The sequence below is a fragment of the Sesamum indicum genome, linkage group LG6 (genome assembly GCF_000512975.1).
Source record: "Sesamum indicum cultivar Zhongzhi No. 13 linkage group LG6, S_indicum_v1.0, whole genome shotgun sequence".
NCBI lineage: Eukaryota > Viridiplantae > Streptophyta > Magnoliopsida > Lamiales > Pedaliaceae > Sesamum > Sesamum indicum.
Window position 1 is genome coordinate 8,392,126 of NC_026150.1, and position 12,672 is coordinate 8,404,797.

The following is a 12,672-nucleotide window of genomic DNA, read 5'->3' on the forward strand; positions in this document are numbered from 1 at the left end:
GTTCGAAAACGATCAGTGGAGAGCGAGTGAAATAAAAAAATGTGATATATATTTTTCTATAAATGTTTATAAATGCTGATATTTATAGTGTACGGTACCGTTTAAGAGCTTACCACGTGGCATCATCTGGTTGTATGAGTGTCAGGTGATCCGACAGTTATCAGAGCGGGTGGATCAATCGGACGGGGTCGGGTGAGTCGGGTCGGTAGAGCCGACCAACGTCTTCATGCTCGAATCCTGCCCTTTATTGCAAATTTCTTTAAAATGGAAGGGCAATTTGGTCTTTTGATAATTATCCTCATCACTATTATATTTTATATTGTTGGATTATATATATATATATATTGCATTGTAATCTAATTAATATCATTCTATGAGGTAATAAAATACAGCCACTCATCGCTCCCGAAAATGTAGACACATTACCAAACCTCATTAAATCTTTATGTTCTTTATTCTTATGATTGTAGCATTCATTACATATGTATAAATACTAATGTCTATAAATTTTACATTACATGCACATTATGAGAAAGTATATATCTAATGCAATGTGAAATATAGCTAAATTGTATAAAAGTTTGGGATTAATTACCAATAGGGTATGTTTATGGTTGTTAAATTAAGACTTAAAAGAGGGTACATGTTTGGCTAAATTTATTTACTACGTCTTATAAGCTTATATAATATGTTTGATATGGGTTGAAAGTCGAAGTAAGTTTGAGGGTAGTCCGACTCTGAAATGTTTGGGACTTGAGAAGGACTAGTAGACCGTAAGGTTTATGGGAGGTTCTCGAACAAAACTCTCGATAATTAACTTGATTGGATGTGAGATCGACCGGAAAGTGATGTAGTTTGATTCGAGATAACACCGAGGTATTTATAAGGGTCAATTGTTCGTACTTGTTTGATCAACGTGACATGATTTCAGCCTTCTAGATGCATGATGATCAATGTTTATGATTACCATTCCAGATGCGAATCGGGCAAGAAATGTGCGAATCACTTGGAGGAGTGGGGATATTTGGTTTTTCCGTTGTCTTTACTGATATACCGCCAACAATCTTATATGATATTTTCAAGGTTGATAAGATGTTATATTTTATTTTAAAAATAAGCTTTTGAAGTATTTAAATAAAATAAAATTATGAAACTTGCAAGATGTTATTATTTAATTTTGTTATTAGTAGATTACTGGTCCAAAGACAAGCAAGGACCAACCAGTGGATGAATGGGCTAACTCGTTACTAAAATTAAAAAAATAATAATTTATTATACATAAAGACAATTTTTTTATCATATAAGCTTTTTTCTCTTAAAAAAATTATCAAATATTTTATAACATTTGATAAATTAAAAGCCTATAAACCTAAACCATCTCTTACAAGTCACTTTAAATCATGTGAGCTCACTAACCAGACAAAAGCAAACGGTGAAGCCAACTTTTTCAGGACAACTCTTGAAAAACAAATAGCACAAACATATTAAAATTAAAAAAAAGGGATAAATTAAGTCAAAGTATACACAAATATTCTGTGCATTTTACAATATTATCTTTATATTTTTTAATATTCTAGTTATAATTACGATAGTACTTTCTATTTAAAGATAAAATTTACACAAATATTCCTAAAAAATACTACACTAACACCCCTAAGAAAATATTGTTATAATTTTTCGAAGGCAAAAAATATTTTTATAATTTGATTTAATTTAAAAAAATGATAATATAATTTACCCATTAAGTAATACGACACTTCAACGCCAAAAAGAGAAAGATTCCCCCTTCTCGAACCTCCACAAAGATTGTACATCTACCTTTCTAATGTTTTTCCTAATTGATATTTCTCTTAAATATTTCATTCAAACTATATGTATATATATATAACATTATTTTTGAATTGATGGATTTAAATTTAGAAATTTCAATTCTTGAAAATAAATTCTTTTAATTGTCTGACTATTTTTATATCGAAAAAGATTTCAAATCATTCAACTTCTGTTTTAAATTACGTTTTGTCATGTATCGAAAAACTCGCAATCAATCAAATATTCAAAATTTTTCATAGTGTTTGGATTCGTTTTCTGATTGTTGTGTTGTGTTTTGTGGAGATAGAGAGAGAAAAACGAAGATAAATAAGTATGTGTTAAATATAGTATGTATTTTGGATTTATTTTTTAAAATAATTTGAAATAAGTATTGTATGTTTAAAGTTATGTTTTGAGAGACAAAAATTACTGTTCATTGTCAAATTATGTATACGTGTCAAACTCATTTTTGAAAATAACTTGAAAAAAAAAAATATCTCTACTCCAGTTCCCAAATTTTTCATATCCAAACACTCTCCAAGCCTAAAATAAAATAACAACTAGAAAATAAAAAAAAGAAGAAAAATCAGAATATGCTCCATCACTCCATCTTCTTCTCCGATCCCAATATTCTATTCATTTTTAACTAACACTTTTACAGAAATAAAAAGGGGAATGCGTTTTCTCCATTTATTCCATCTCCTCTCCTTCCACTACTGCTGTCTTATTTCCCCCTGGAAAGCTGCCATTATCGTCCCCCCACTAACACGTTTTTTACTCCCCATTTCATAATATATATATATATATATATATTATAAAAAAACATTATATTTATATTTGAATACTAAGGGTATGATGTCATATATATTCCACTCTTTCAAAATTAACTCACACTGTCTTTAATCAGACAATATTTGAAATAGCTTTTGTCTTTTTTTACAACGTTGTTTTTCCCTTTGGGCGTCTAATTGTTCTGTTGTTCTTGTCCCCATGTACTCCTCCGTACTGTTTTTTAGTTTTATGTGTCTAAGTAAAAACAAGTTCCAATCAAATCCCACGACACTTACATTATAATTAATGTGATAAGTATTAACTTTTTATATAATTGATATATAATTTAAGAAGTGTGATGAAACACATTACAAGTGTAATTGAACTTATAATGTGATTAACTCAGTCTGCCAAAACTAGTGTATGTAAGAATTTATCTCAAAGGTTTTAATCTATTTATTACAAAATAAGTGTATTTTATATTCAAAATTTTGATGGTTTTTTAATTATTGAGATTAATCATAATTTTTTTTTATATCTAAAGGGTACATTTTTAAGAATTAATCAAATATGACTATCTTTTTTTTTTTTTTTTAACAAAAGAAGAATTAAATTATCTCATATGTTTACATACGAATATAAAATGAAATAACGGGATAAACATATACATAAAAATATTACAAAATAATGTCTCGGAGACATGATACCAGAAATAAACTGTGTTTGGATTTGTGTCTTTACATTTCTCGAGATAAGATAAAACACACTCAATGTTTATTTTTGTATTTTTACACCTTATCCGCGTGTTTTTCTATTTTTCAACTTTCTATTTATAATATATATACATTTATATATATACATAATATAAAACAGACATAATTTGACGATAAACAGTGATATTTGTCTCCAAAAAATACAACATTAAACATAAAATATTTATATATAAAAATATATATAAATACATATGATTTGACAATGAACAGTGATTTTTGTCTCTCAAATACCAACATCAAACATATACCACTTATTTTAAAATATTTTAAATTACCCCAAAATACAAATCCAAATATATCCAAAACACAAAACAAAACACTCAAACTACAAATCCGAACACAATGAAAATGTCCAATTCTGACATTCTCTTCCCCACTTTTGGAGTGTCCATTGTGAGCACTCAAATCAGTAGACAATCAGTAAAATTGGGTAGGTTCGCATTTGTTTCTTCAATTTTGTAATTTGTTTACAATTAAACTATAAATTTTATTATTGAAAAATATAATTATTAACATACTAATATTATATTAAATATTTATTAATTAATAATTATTATTAATACAAAAACATTATTAAAATAGAAAATAACGAGCAAATTAATTATCAATATAAAATATTTATAATTAATCACCAACTACAATTAGACAGATACTATTAAAATAGAAATAAAAATCAATAAAATTTAAACCCATAAATATATAATTAATCACTAACCTTAATTTTATCAACTAAATTATGTAGATGTTTGCAAGGGCCTAAAATAAATGATTATCGCTTTATTGCTGAAAATAAATTAAAGAGAGTATTTGTGTAACAACTTCTGTTTTTAAACTATTTAAATTAAGTTGATCTAGACCAAAATTTATAAATTATCTTCTACCAACCTGTACTGCTTATTTATTTATAAAAGTATAAACAGTAAGTCGAATTTTTTTTTTTTGAAAATAAATATTCATTACAATTAATCAATACTTTGATTCAAATAAAAAAATCACATTAAATAAGACAAACATCCACACACGTGGCGTGATTCAAACCTACAACTACGACTTCAACTTCTATTACCATCTTTGAACGTACAACATTTTACTACAACTTATTTTTGTCGTAAGAATAAAAATTATTGCAAGAATTAAGGTTGATCGATCTCGAGAGAGAGAGAGAGAGAAGGGGGTGTTAATTAATAGTATATTGTGCGTGGAACGAGAAACTGTCGGCCACAGAAATAGCGATCCTAATCAGATGCCACTTTGCAGCAGCAATCAAATGAAGTGCCATTTTCACAAAGTGACAGTGACGTGGTCGTGACTGTACGAGGTTGCACTCCTACTCCTCATCAACTATTCTTTTATTCTCCCACACATTTACATGTAATAATATAAAAGGAAACGGACATTTTTCATTCAGAAATGAGTATGTGACACTGTTGTGTCTATTTTTTGTTATCTTAATAATATATCAAGTTGATGTTTTTTTCTTTTTTTGTTTTAAAATGTGGTGTGTAAATTTATATAATTTTATTTTTATATATTATATAATTCAAAACGTGAAAAATTATTCATTACATATTGCACCTCATTTATGGCAGGACGGATTGTCCTTTCTTTAAAAATTTTAATTTTATCTCATTTTTTGTACGTTATATAAGTATATATTATTTTATTTCAGAGGTGTAAATGATGGAGAAGTTTTGACAATAAAGAAAGTAAAAGTGGACATTAGAGATGACGTAGATGACCTGTTGAAGGGAAAAAGCAGTTCCATTACTGACAAAAGCTATTTAAAGTAAATATACATATAGATAAGGTAATAATAACAACAATAATAATAAATATTATAATAATAATAATAATAATATATTTAATGAAATGTAAGTAAATAAATGGTGTCCCATCTCATGACTTCTTATCTCATTCTTCCACGTTAAATCATTGTCCTTTCTCCTTAGTGCAACTTTCAACTTTGCATTTTATCACTTCACTCCTATCCCTTATTTTTCTATATGCATATAAAATTAGGTTGTCAATTTTTTTATTATATATTAATTCAATAGTAAACATATAAAATTTGTTGAAGAAAAGTTTAAATTCAAGAAAATCTTGTTTTATGTGTGTTAGCACTTACGCGGGTTAAAGTGTAGAATACCTACTATTTTTTAATTAAATTTGAACAATTATTTAGAAAATTCGAACACCACTCAAAAATTGCACATTTTCAAATGAGGTCAGATCGTTATGCTCCGGCCAGGCCCTCCCACCCAGAGCTCCCCACTATACAAAGTAGCACATGTGGCACCATCCCCTGGATACCATACGAATGGAAAGCGATTATTAACTCATGTGCAATAAGAGATTGTTCAAGTACGCTTTGAGAACCAAATTTTGTTTGCACATTCATACTTTCAGACCTCACAATTTTACGTTGTGTTTGGATTGACGGGTTTGCATCCAATGATTTCAAACCCATAACAACAAATTCATCAAATGTGCTTGGATAAATTCATGCCACAAATAATTTCGAATTCTTGAAATTTTTTATACCTTTTTTGTGATGGATTTCAAATTCATTGAATAAATGATCATTTGAAATTTTTATTTCAAATCCAAATACAACCCTTTTTATGACTATATCATCGGAGTAATCTGACACAAACAGCCCTAACAGCTCTGACGTGTTGTGATTTCCATCAACCCCACCCCACCCCAGCATTGTACTATACTGTTGTTTTCACTTCCATAGTGCACTAGTGTTGTTTTCCTGTGATATCTACCCATTGTTGCACCTTATTTGCAGGTCCATCAATCGACCAAATACGGCGAATTGAAGTGAAAGGGGTTCAATATCGGTCTTCAAACTTTAAATTATTACGACGTGACTTGATCAATTATTTCAAGCAAGTTTGTTGGGAATTTGATCCAACTGGGATTCTATGCATGTTACCAACCAATTATCGAGGTGGTTCGTATTAAAATTGAAATTATTACAAAAATTAAAAAAATAAAAAAAAATCCATGAATTCTTTATATATACCTCGTATTTCAATATTTGATGTTTATATTTTCTCGATTCAGATCAATCATAGACTGCAACAAAAATAAATGTCCAAACAATGTTCCCTATCTGTCGCAAACTAGCACACTGGTACTTGCATTTATATCTATATATTAATTTATATATAATATCAAAAAGTATATGCCATGATTAAAAAGCGATTGTCGCAATATTTTTCGTCATATTTAATCAACTTACTTTAAGTAACAATACTTAAATAAATTAAATGAGAAATATCTTACTTATAAAATGATATCACGTAATTAATATTAATACTTTAAAAAGACATCCACACATAAATTCCACTTTCATTTAATCCACTTTACATTTGTCTTTCATATATAAATATATATATATTGGATCAAAGTACTTTTGATTCGTAAAAATAAATATTATCCCAATACTTTTTTGTTTTGAAATAGTTTAGTTGTTCATAGTTTGCACGCATGCTGCCAACTTTGATCTTCCTGGCCACATCATGATGTGTAGATTTTACATTTCTAGCTGATAATGATTTTTAATTAATTTATTTTTTGCAAATATTATATTGGTGCTATATATAGTTTTAAAATTTAAATTTAAAACTTATTTATAACCATTTTTGGATTAATTAACTAATAAAAATTGAAACCTTATTTTTGGTTGGAAATAATATAAACAAATTTATATTATCTCACAGGATAATTAATATTAGTGAAATAAAATTATGAATTTATATATATACACAATAAAATAGAGTAGGAGGAAGTGGGGTGGGTGGGACAGGGAGAGCAGTCAGCAGACCATGGTTATATACATATATATATAGTTATATTTTGGAGATTATGGCTGGATTTTTGGCTTTGTGATTTCTTGATTAAATTTCTGAAATATTTATTTTATTTCTAAATTGATAAATAATGAAAATTAGATAATTGTCTGTAAATTCTGGATATTTGATTTTAGAGGAATTGATTTTCGCCTCGGAAAAAAATGCAATTTCTCCCACTGTAATACGAGAAATGAGAAGAAACGTCCCATATGAAAAAAAATAGCAAATAATACCGCTTGTAATGAAACAAATTATCCTTTATCTGAACTATTGATAGAGGGAGCAATTTACTTCATTTTTTCGAGACATTAGGGGATAATTTGTTAATTCTTTTTATTACAAAATTATTTTTACTTATTTTACATATCAGATGGGATAAATTGCATTTAATCCCCCAAATTTTATGATAAACTCATATTTTTAGTTTTTCACAAAATGCATACTATTGTGTTTAAACGCTCAATATTATCTATAAAACAAAATTGGCAAGCAATAATAATTTCAAATTCAGACGATATATAGTACGTGGACGCTCTTATAAGTATAATAATTTAAATTTAACACATGATTTTTATAGCTAGTTTTTTAAATTCCAATCATTGAGTAATGTGCATTATTTTCTTGTATATATATCCTTTCAGTCACTTTTTTCTGGTAAGAAATCCTTATCCAGTAGGCTTTTTTTTTAAAATATATATATATATATATATATATATGATGAGTATGTTGGAGAGGTTGGTGAATGGATGAGTATGGAAAAAGGGGTATGCTTTTTGTAATTTATTTGCAATAATGAATAGAAAAATATAATAAATGAAAAGCCAAAAAAACAAAAATGAACTAATTTTAAACAGTATAGATAAATTTTAGTATATCTGGAAGAACAGTGATATATAGGCCTCTTTGGATTAGAATAGCTGCAATAAGTCGTTGGAATTCTACTGTTGTTTTTTTACGTCAGTAGATATAATTCTAAGAAGATTTTAGTTTCTACACTGATGCATGATCAGGTTAAATATTAATAGAAAAACTGAATGTTTATTTCAATATTGCTTCTATTGAATAATAAAATCGTTGGTTCATAAATAATAAATAAACTAGCATGATTTCAAAAATTATTTTTTTAATTAATTAACCATAGTAATTTAATTTCTCATTTAGGAATAATATAAAATAATATCAACTTTAGAAGGGGTATAATTTTGAAAATAAATTAAACAAGTAAATTTAAATTAAAAAATTATTATAATAAAGGTAATATAATACAAATGAAACTGAATTTATTTATATAAAAAAACCCGATATTCTTCTAACTTTTGCTTAAAATTACCTTTTTCGACAATTTTAAAAAGTAAAAACGACGACATAAACATCTCAAAAATATATATATTTTTTTAAAATCATAGACTGAAAATCAAAACTCTGACGGACCCTCCCTTAGTCTATTATGATGAACTAAAAGAGGAATATTTTGAAAAGCATGGACGTAAAATTTGACTCACGATGTATTGACATTTGAATCAAAATGGAATAAAAATCGGATCCAGGTCTCAAGTCAACATTCTATATGCAACAAATGAGGTTCGAGAAGAACGGTTTTAATTATTTATTTATTTTTAATTTGGTGAGAAGAAACGATTTTAAGACAGAATTGGAAGGTCAAGATTTTAGTACTCTGTTGTCGTCATTCTCATCAACAACAACTTTTGTTAATATTAACTTAGGGTTTGACTGTCTGGTCAACACTCAAACCCCTAAAATATTAATCGATTTATCCCCAACGTGAGTTGTCGTCATCGAAATCCCGCTATTCATCTATTTGCATGGAGAAAATTAGCACGTACTTTTGAAAAATTTTAATTTAATTAAATTGAATTTAATCGGAGATCAACTAATCACACGATAAACATAATGAATTTACAATATGATTAGTATTATAATCAAGAAAAAGAGACTAATCACATAATAAATATATTACACTTACTTTCTAATTAATTTAATTGGTTCAAACTACATTTGAATTAGAATTTCCGGTATCCCTTATTCTTAATTTTCAGTCTCAAATGAAAAAAGTTGAATTCTAATAAATTAGAATATTGGTCAATATTCCATGATATATGTTACTGGAGTTCATCCCAATGTACATGATTTCATTGGCGTGCCTAAGATTCTACGACTTGTCAATAACCTTTTTGATCTTAATTATGTCTGAATTCAAAATTATTCGTGGCCCTGATTATATTTATACAATATTTAAATTTGGTAAAATTAAGATAAATTGAAGATCGAAAATATCGAACGATCCTAAAGTTCAAGTATATTATCATTAAATGTATATAACTAGTGATGATATTAAAGTCGTGGTTTAATATTCTTGGTCGGTAGTCTTTGTTTTTTTTAATAGTGAAAATACCATTAATTTTGGTTAATTGAATTGCACCAAAAGGAATATTAATTTTGAAAAGCATGGACGTAAAATTTGACTCAATATGCATTGCATTGGAATCAAAATAGAACATTGTGTTTTTTACACTCAGTCAAAGGTGTAATGACTGAATATAAAAATACAAAGCTAAATATTTATAATGTTTTGGCCTATTTCGCAAATGGGCCAAAATACAAATTCAAATATAGTGTACATATTTCACGTGTTTGTGAAATTTATTTTTTAGTAAAAATTTGGAGATGAAACTAAATAAATTAAAATTTTTAAATTTGGACTTATTTTGAAAATTTCATAGAGTTGAGCACTAAATATGTTGAAATTCTTGATTTTAAAATTATTTTGAAAATCTCGTAGAACTGAGGACTAAAAGTATTGAACCCTATTCGATGTGATCAAGAGTGTAATTTTACCTATATATATCCCATAATTTCATTGATTTTTTCTTCCCCTAAAAAAATCATATATAGCCCACTTTATCATGTATGCCAATAGATATTTAATTTATACCCCATCAAACACACTTGATGTGTTATTTTTTCCACTTTATAATCTGATTTTTTTTTTTTTGGTTATTGATGCGTTTAATAAACGCACGATCCAGTGAATATGAACAATCGTTCAAGACTTGTACCGGAGCGAATGCAAATCTTGAAGGGGGGCCTATAAAAAAAGTGTTAGCACTCCGACATGCAAATTAGTATCGGATATGAAATTGAATAGAGCTAAAAAGTAAATAAATGTGATTGAAAATCGAGATATGAGTGTAAGAACACGTGATAACGTGCTTGTAGAATGCTTAGAGAATGTTTAGATAATACTTAGAGAGTAGAGAGAGATGATTTAGAGAGTATGAGAGGTATGAGGGAAGCAACCAGAAAGTGAGAAAGATGTTAGAAAGGTGTTCTCCATATGGAGGAGTAAGCATGTACTTATAGGGAGTATCCTCTTCCAATCACACTATGCACGTTTCCCTCATTTTCAGAAAAAGTGGATTAAAATTACTTGGATAAGCCATAATTCAATATGATTAGTATTACAATTACGAAAAAGAGACTAATCACATGACAAATATTAGAATGTATTTTTGAAAAATTTTAATTTAATTAAATTGAAATTGATCGGAGATCAACTAATAACATGATAAATACAATATATTTACAATAAGATTAGTATTACAATTACGAAAAAAAGACTAATCACATAATAAATATATTACAATTTCTTTATTTTTAATTTAATTTTTTCAAATTAAATTTAAATTAGAATTTCCGGTATCCCTTATTCTTAATTTTCAGTCTCAATGAAAAAAGTTGAATTTTAATAAATTAGAATATTGGTCAATATTCCATGATATATGTTATTGGAGTTCATCCCAATGTACATGATTTCATTGGCGTGCCTAAGATTCTACGACTTGTCAATAATCCTTTTTATCTTAATTATGTCTGAATTTAAAATTAAGTTTATGTTTAAATTTTGCTCTAATCTTAAGTCGTAACCTATTTTCTGGTTTGCAGAAGTTGATAAGAATAATATTTCGTGGACCCTCATTATATTTCTACAATATTTAAGTTTGATAAAATTAAGATAAATTGAAAATCGACAATTTCAAACAGTTGTAAAAAATCAAATATATAATACTGTTATATTTAAATAATAAAATTGTTTTTTACTTATATCAAATTAGACTACGATTTAAAAATTATAGTAAAATAAAAATTATTATCACTAAATGTATATAACTAGTAATGATATTAAAATCATCGTTTAATGTTCTTGGTCTCTAGTCCTTTTTTTTTAATAGTGAAAATGCCACTAAATTTGGTCAATTATATTGCACTAAAAGGAATATTGATTTTGAAAAGCTTGGACGTAAAATTGGACTCACAATATGTATGGCATTGGAATCAAAATCGAATGAGTTTACCGAATAAAGTCTCTCAAGTCAGCATTTTGCATGAAATAAATGAGGTTTGAGAAACATACGATTTTAAGACAGATTCGGGGGTTCAAAATTTTCGTATCTTGTTGTGGTTATTTTATTTATTTTGTTTTTGTTGGTAATTGTATTGTCCTCGTTCACTTGACCAATTTTTTTATGGCCATATCTTGACTTTGAGTGTTGGATCAACACGCTCAAAGTCTTCCACTGAATTTCTAGAAATATCCCCCCCACGTGAGTTGTCTCGTCAGCCAAAATCCGATAGTTAATTAATTTGTGCATCCGTCAGTTGTATAAATAGTGAAGTAAACAAAGTCGTGTATTTATTAAAAATTTGGATACGAAACTAAATAAACTAAATTTTAATTTTGGGATCATATTAAAAAAAATTATAAAATAGAATATTAAATGTGTCGAATTTCTTAATTTTACAATCATTTTAAAAATATCATAATGTAGAGTACTAAAAGTATTGAGACCTTATTCAATGTGATCAAAAGTTTAATTTTACTCATATATACCCCATAATCTCACTTATTTTTTTCTTCTAAAATGTCAAATATAGTCCACTTTATCATATATGCCAATAGATATTTAATTTATACCCCCACCAAACACACTTGATGAAGTGTTATTTTTTTCCACTTTACGATCAGAATTTTTTATTTTTTTTGTTATTGATGCATTCAATAAACACACGGATTCAATGAATATGAATAATTGGTCAAGGCTTGCACCAAAGTGAATGAAAATCCTGAAAGGGAGATCTAAAAAAAAAAAAGCATTACCACTCCAACGCCCAAATTATTATTGAATTTGAGACTGAATAAAGCTACAAAATAAATTAATATGATTGAAAATCGAGATATGATGAATAAAATTGATAAAAAGTGTAAGAACACATGATACATGCTTGTAGAGTGGTTAGCGAATGTCTGGAGAATGGTTAGAGAGTGAGAAAGATGATTTCTAGAGTATGAGAGGTATGAAAATGCAACCAAAGAGTGAGAAAGATGTCAGGAAGGTGTTTTCTGTATGGAGGAGTAAACCTGTAGTTATAGGGGGTGT